This window comes from Hevea brasiliensis, chromosome 4 (assembly GCF_030052815.1).
Source record: "Hevea brasiliensis isolate MT/VB/25A 57/8 chromosome 4, ASM3005281v1, whole genome shotgun sequence".
Taxonomy (NCBI): domain Eukaryota; kingdom Viridiplantae; phylum Streptophyta; class Magnoliopsida; order Malpighiales; family Euphorbiaceae; genus Hevea; species Hevea brasiliensis.
The window spans coordinates 15299561-15306835 of record NC_079496.1 but is presented as its reverse complement, the minus strand read 5'-3'; the positions used below and the strand labels follow the sequence as shown (position 1 = coordinate 15306835).

The following is a 7275-nucleotide window of genomic DNA, read 5'->3' as shown; positions in this document are numbered from 1 at the left end:
ATTTTTGAGTGACTATAAGACATAGCGCAACAAATTATATGAAGAATGCTAAGCCTAAAAGTAACTACAACATGTCTAATTAAATTGGAAAAAGGTAATGCCAAAATCTGCCTAATTAAAGAGACAGAATTAGGAAATGAACCAGTTATGGTTATTTGACTATAAATTGAGCTACAAAACTCCAAATGGAGTGATTCAAAAAGGGAATTAAACTAGATACATAAAGGAACAACTTTCATGAAGAAAGTTTAGCCAAATTCTACTTTAACATAGACCAATGGAACAGTAAATCTAGGACATAAAAACTGAATTTTTGAAAATGTTTTTAGGAGGCTTTGAATTGCAATTGGCAATCAATGCCAACAAATGTAGAGCCCAAAATGTGGGATCTTAATGCAATTGAAATTAACATACCTATTATATAGATAGAAAATTCAACATTTTAAGTAAATAATAACGTGAATAGTGACCCCAATGATCTAGGAAATAGTAAAATAAATTAGAGAAGCTAATATGATCATTAATATATAATGTGATTAATGAATTTAAATTCTTGAAGTTGAGTAACTCTAGGATTTAGGGAAAATTTAGTTAAATTTGAAATCCATGAAATGTTCATGAATTACTTGGAATATGAATGATAAGTTATATAAATAGTGTAATGAATAAATAAATCATATTAATGTATGAATGAGACATTAGTTCTCATTATTGTAGAAAGGAAAATATTTAGATGTACGAATGGTACATGAAAAATTGATTAATGTGAATTGAAATTATCATAGATGGTATGATGAATTGCATAAATTATGTAGGAATAAGATTTCAGTATTTATGCTTTTGCTTTGAATAAAAATTAAAATACTATAAATTATAATCGAAATATTTAATAAAATAATGGTATAATGTGCCCATGTAATGCCTAGACACGTGTGTCAGATTGGATAGATTGACATGCCAATAGAATATTGTTTTAGCAGTACTGCGAAAGACTTTATGCCCGCATTCATGGCTTTATGTCCGCATTCATGGCTTTATGCCTGCATTTATGGCTTTATGCCCACACTCATGGCTTTTATGCTCGATTATATGTTATCATGACTTTTTAGCCATTCTGATTTTATACGTGGTTGACGTTTCGCGTCCCATGGTATGATGGCCCGAGACACCGCGGTGTCCTACGCCAACGACCTATTATCTAGTTTGGTCAGCCTGTTATAGGTTTCTTGGGTAGTGAAATTTTTTGAAATGAATTAAGGATAATAGCAACTAAAAATATTAGTAATTAAATAAAAGAATAAGAATATTCAAAATAAATTAGATTAGTTATTTAGTAGAAAGTATTGTATGAAATGATAAAAAGATTTGCAAAAGAGATATAAGTATATTATTAATGTGAATTTAGAAATAAATTGCTTCTTAAGAGGAATAAATTAAAACGAAATATAGTTGATACTAGAAGTATTATATAAATTAGATTAAATTCTAGAGTATCCAAAGTATAATCCATTTCTTTCTTTATTGTATACTATTTCTTTATTATATTATTGTACCACTAAGCAGAAATGTTTAGCGCGATGGATTGTTTTCTCGTGTAGGTACTGAAGATAAAGCCCAGCGAATACTAACAGAGATTTTAGAGTTATGATCTGCAGAAGTGTTATACTCATTTCATATAGGCATTTTAGGGTAGTTTTGCATTCATTTTGCCCTTATATTTTAGTATATTTTATGTTTTTAGCTTTATTTTAGCTTATTTGTTAACTTTAGATACTTTATATTTGATTTTCGTAATTTTGTTGTTTTTGATAGGATTTTGTGGCAAATCGAAGATCAATGAGTGCATTAGGAAGTGATTTGAAGAAATTTGGAGCCCTTTAAGCATAGAGGAAAGTTAAAGAAATCAAGCCTTGAAAGAGCAAGTTAGCCGAAATTTGCTTGAGACTTTGCTTAAGATCCCACTTAGGTTAAAACAGCAGTGCTTGAGGTGTAGCACAAGTCAAGCATGAGCAGAAAAGTCTATCTTACTCTAAGTCTGCCGAGATTTGCTGAGGGTCTGCTTAACCTTAAGTAGACAGTGCGACCAGAAGCTGAAATTTGCTGAGAAGTTGCTTAGGGTTAAGCTGAACCCTAAGCAGACTGCCCAGAACATAAAAAATGCTGCTGACTTGGATAATTTTACATCTCATTTCCTATACACTCCTTGGCTCTTATTTACTTTTAGGGCAGCTTTTTAGGACCATATAAATTCATCATTTCCTAATTTTTGCCATAAGAGGAAAGGGAGGAAAGACAAAAAGGAAAGAAAATTTAATAGAGAGAGAGGGGAGACTCCATTTTCTCTTGGGGAGGAGCTGCTGCACCAGTTTTGGAGCTCCAGAACCAGAGATTTTGGTTCTTCTACCTGGGTTTTTTTTTCTGTTTTAGTCCTTTTATCATGTTTTTCTTTACTTTTCCATCAACCTTTCTTGTAAATACCATCATGAGTGAGTAAACTCTTTAGATTTCAAAGTTGGGAAATATGTTTTAGATTAATTTGTGGATTTGGACAGGGTATTTCCTTATTTTACATAAATATGAGTTTTGATTCCTTCCTTGTGTGCTTGATTTACTTGCCTAAAGTTGGTACCCATTAGGTATTGTGTTAATCTTTGATTGAAGGACCGAAAGGTGAAAGTCATTGATAGATAATCAAGGATTGGAACTTAAAATAACCTAGATTTAGAAATAAACTAGGATTTTAAGAGGAATTAATTATTGGTTACAAAACTTAATGGGTTTTAAAGTAATCAAATAACATACGAAAGTAGGTTTGGTTATTTTAGAACACACTTTGGTTTGCTTAAAAAAGATATCAAAGGAATTTAGAATCAATTTCCTTCAAACTCTATTTTTCCCTAAAAATTGGAATGCCCAAGATAAATCCCAATTAATTTATGCATAAACCCCCAACTCTGGAATCACTTTTAACATAATTAGACTTTCATTTAAATTACCCATTGTTAATTTAGTTTAATTGCGAACTAGAATTAGAATTTATTTGTTTGCTCTTTACCCATTTCAATTAGATTAATCAATTTACCTTGCTTATTTACATTTACCATTTATCCATTAATCATTAGCCCAAATAATCGCGTCATTCATAGTTTTTTACTCAAACAGCAAATCCTCGTGGGAACGATACTTGATTCATCACTTTATTACTTGAGACGACCCGTATACTTGCGGATTTGCCCCATCAAGTTTTTGGTGCCGTTGCCGGGGATTTGATTTTTGTTTGATATTGAACAATTGTTTGTTTGGTTAATTGGGCATTTCATTTTATTTTCTTTTTACCATTTTACTTTGAGAATTTGTTTATTTTGTTTTTCAGGTGCTTTATTTTATGAGAAGGACAAAAAGTGAAGAAATCAATCTATTCTTTGACCCAGAAATAGAAAAGACAGCAAAAGCTTTAAGAGCAGAATCTAAGAGGAGAAAAGCTGAAATTAAAGCTCAACAACAACAGGAAAGAGCACAAGAGCAAGAGCAATTACAAGAAGAAATGGCCAACAACAATAACAACCGCTCTGTGAAGGATCATGCTTATCCTAACATTGGAGATTTCATGCCAAGTATCACAAGACCAAGAGTAGAAGCTAATAATTTTGAACTGAAGCCTGCACTCTGTCAGATGGTACAACAATCACAATTTGAAGGAAATCCAAGTGAAAGTCCACATGTGCATCTAGCACACTTTCTTGAGATCAGTGATATGTTGAAGATAAATGGAGTTTCTGATGATGCAATTCGACTCAGATTATTTCCTTTTTCTTTGAAGGACAGAGCTAGAGAGTGGTTACATTCTTTGCCACCGGGTTCTATCACAACTTGGGATGAACTTTCTCAAGCATTTTTAGCTCAATATTTTCCACCAAGCAAGACAGCTAAGCTAAGAAATGAGCTGACTTCTTTCAAACCTAGAGATGATGAGAGCTTGTATGAAGCATGGGAGAGGTACAAGGATTTGCAAAGGAGATATCCACATCATGGGATTCCTAAGTGGATGCTTGTTCAACACTTTTACAATGGAGTTTCACCTGCTATTAGAAGTACAATTGATGCATCTTCTGGAGGTGACCTTATGGAAAAATCTGAAGATGAAGCTTTTTCTGCTCTGGATAAAATTGCTTATAACAACTACCAATGGAGTTGTGAGAGGAATGAGATCAAGAAACCAGCTGGTATGTTCGAGCTTGATGCCATGAATATGATTAATGCTAAGTTTGATGCTTTGACAAGGAAAATGGACAAGCTAAGCATGGAAGTAGATTCTTCAGCTGGAGGTTCTAGTAATTCAGTAGAAGTTGGAGCTGCAAATGTCAATTGTGTAGCAGATTTTTCTGCATTTAATCAAGATTTTTCAAGTGAGCAAGTGGATTATGTGGGGAACTACAATAAAAGACCAGGTGGTAACCCATTTTCTGCAACTTATGATCCAGCATGGAGAAACCACCCCAATTTCTCTTGGGGAGGTAGACAAGGACAAAATCAGAATTTTCAGCAACCTTCTGGGTATCAACAACATCAGAATTTTCAGCAGAATAGAGGTCCTCCTCCTGGAATTTCTAAACCTCAAAATGCACCTGCTCCACCTCTACCACAACAAGCACAACCAGACAAGACAGCTAGATTAGAAGCTATGATTGAGACTCTACTTGTGAGCCATCAAAGTCAACAAGAAATGATTTCTCAATTAGCATCTAAAGTGGATCAAATGTCAACGCATAATAAGATGTTAGAGAATCAAATAGCTCAACAAGCTAGCTCTTCAAATAACAAAGCATTTGGGAAGCTCCCTAGCCAGCCAGAGAATTCAAGGGAGCATTGCAAGGCTATTACATTGAGAAGTGGAAAAATATTGGAGAATGGAGTTAAAAAGATTAAAGAGAAAATTGAAGAAGAGAAAAACAGAGAAGGAGATGAACAAACTGAAGCTGAAGTTAGAATTGGAGCTGAGAAAGAAAATTCAGTGGAAGAAAAAGGAAGTAAGGAGAGGGAGAGCAAAGAGGAAGAACCTAAATATGTTGCACCTAAAGCCTACATGCCACCTTTACCATTCCCACAAAAGTTCCAGAAAGCGAAATTGGATAAACAATTTGGGAAGTTCTTGGAAGTATTGAAGTCTTTGCATGTGACTATTCCTTTCACTGATGCCTTAGCACAAATGCCTTCATATGCTAAATTTTTGAAGGAGATTTTATCTAACAAGAAGAAATTGGAGGAATTTGAGACTGTAGCTCTCACAGAAGAAAATAGTGCTATTTTGCAAAATAAGCTTCCACCCAAACTGAAAGATCCTGGAAGTTTTTCCATACCATGTCACATTGGGGATATCAGTATAGATAAGGCTTTATGTGATCTTGGAGCCAGTGTTAGTCTAATGCCATTGTCTATCTATGAGAAAGTGAAGATTGGAGAAATGAAGCCTACTACCATCTCACTACAGTTAGCAAATAGGTCTATTAAATTTCCAATTGGGGTAATTGAGAATGTTCCTCTGAAAGTTGGAAAATTTTTCATACCAGTGGATTTTGTGGTATTGGAGATGGAGGAGGATGTACACATTCCTATTATTCTTGGTAGACCTTTCCTTGCTACTGCTGGAGCTGTGATTGATGTAAAAAATGGGAGGCTTACATTAGAAGTTGGGGAAGAGAAAGTTGAATTTAATTTGTTTCAAGCAATGAAAAAGAAAGATGATTCAAATTCATGCTTGAGAATTGATGTGATAGATGAGGAGGTCAGAGAAGTGCTTAAAAAGCAACATCCTAAAGATCCCTTAGAAGCTTGTTTGGTTCATAACATCAAAAAAGGGGATGATATTGAAGAAGCTGCAGAATATGCTACAATTTTGGAAGGAAATCCACCTTTGCCTATGCTGATATTGAAAAGATTGGGGACTTGAAGCAAGATACAACTTCATCATCAAAGCTTGAAAAAAGTGAAGCACCGAAGGTAGAGTTGAAACCTCTTCCAACAAATCTCAGGTATGCTTTTCTAAGTCAAAATTCTACATATCCTGTGATTGTTAATGCTAAATTGAATGATTGTGAGGTTGAAAAATTATTAAGAGTTCTTAGAAAGCATAGAAGGATAATCGGTTACACCATTGATGATATTAAAGGAATACATCCTTCTGTGTGCATGCATAGAATTTTGTTGGAAAATAATCATAAAGCCTTTCGAGAGTCACAGAGGAGATTGAATCCAAATATGAAAGAGGTTGTGAAAAAGGAGATATTGAAATTGCTTGATGCAGGTATCATTTACCCTGTTTCTGACAGCAATTGGGTAAGTTTAGTTCATGTTGTACCCAAAAAAGGGGGCATCACAGTAGTGAAAAATGAAAATGATGAACTAATACCTACAAGGACTGTAACTGGATGGAGAATGTGTATAGACTATAGGAAATTGAATAATGCAACTAGAAAGGACCATTTTCCATTACCATTTATAGATCAAATGCTTGAGAGACTAGCTCATCATTCTTATTTTTGCTATTTGGATGGCTATTCAGGGTTCTTTCAGATCCCTATTCACCCAGATGATCAGGATAAAACTACCTTCACATGTCCTTATGGTACCTTTGCATATCGAAGGATGCCATTTGGACTATGTAATGCCCCTGCTACATTTCAAAGATGTATGATGTCCATATTTTTTGACATGATCGAGGGTATTATGGAAGTGTTCATGGATGATTTTTCTGTGTATGGTAAATCTTTTGATGAATGCTTATCTAACTTGTCTAAGGTTTTGCAGAGATGTGAAGAGTTCAATTTAGTTTTGAATTGGGAAAAGTGCCATTTTATGGTACAAGAAGGAATTGTTTTGGGACATCTTGTGTCAAACAGGGGTATTGAGGTGGATAAAGCAAAGGTAGAAATTATTGAGAAAATGCCACCCCCAACATCCGTAAAGGGAGTGAGGAGTTTCTTGGGGCATGCCGGATTTTATAGGAGATTCATCAAGGATTTCTCTAAAATTTCTAAGCCTCTTACCAATTTATTGAGTAAAGATGTGGAATTCCATTTTGATACTAATTGTATGAATGCTTTTTGCAGGATAAAAGAAGCTTTGATATCTGCTCCTATTATGCAGCCACCCGATTGGTCATTACCTTTTGAGTTAATGTGCGATGCTAGCGATTATGCCATTGGGGCTGTTTTGGGACAAAGGAAAGATAAGAAGGTGTATGCAATATACTATGCAAGTAGAACCTTAGATGATGCT

The 7275-nt window shown here is 34.4% G+C and overlaps 1 non-coding gene across 1 annotated transcript; it reads right to left on the bottom strand.

Annotated features, from left to right (window-relative positions):
* Positions 1-3928: 3928 nt before the first annotated feature.
* Positions 3929-4035, bottom strand: LOC131179810 (small nucleolar RNA R71). Its single transcript, XR_009148696.1, has one exon. It is a non-coding gene; the product is annotated as a small nucleolar RNA R71 (small nucleolar RNA).
* Positions 4036-7275: the final 3240 nt, after the last annotated feature.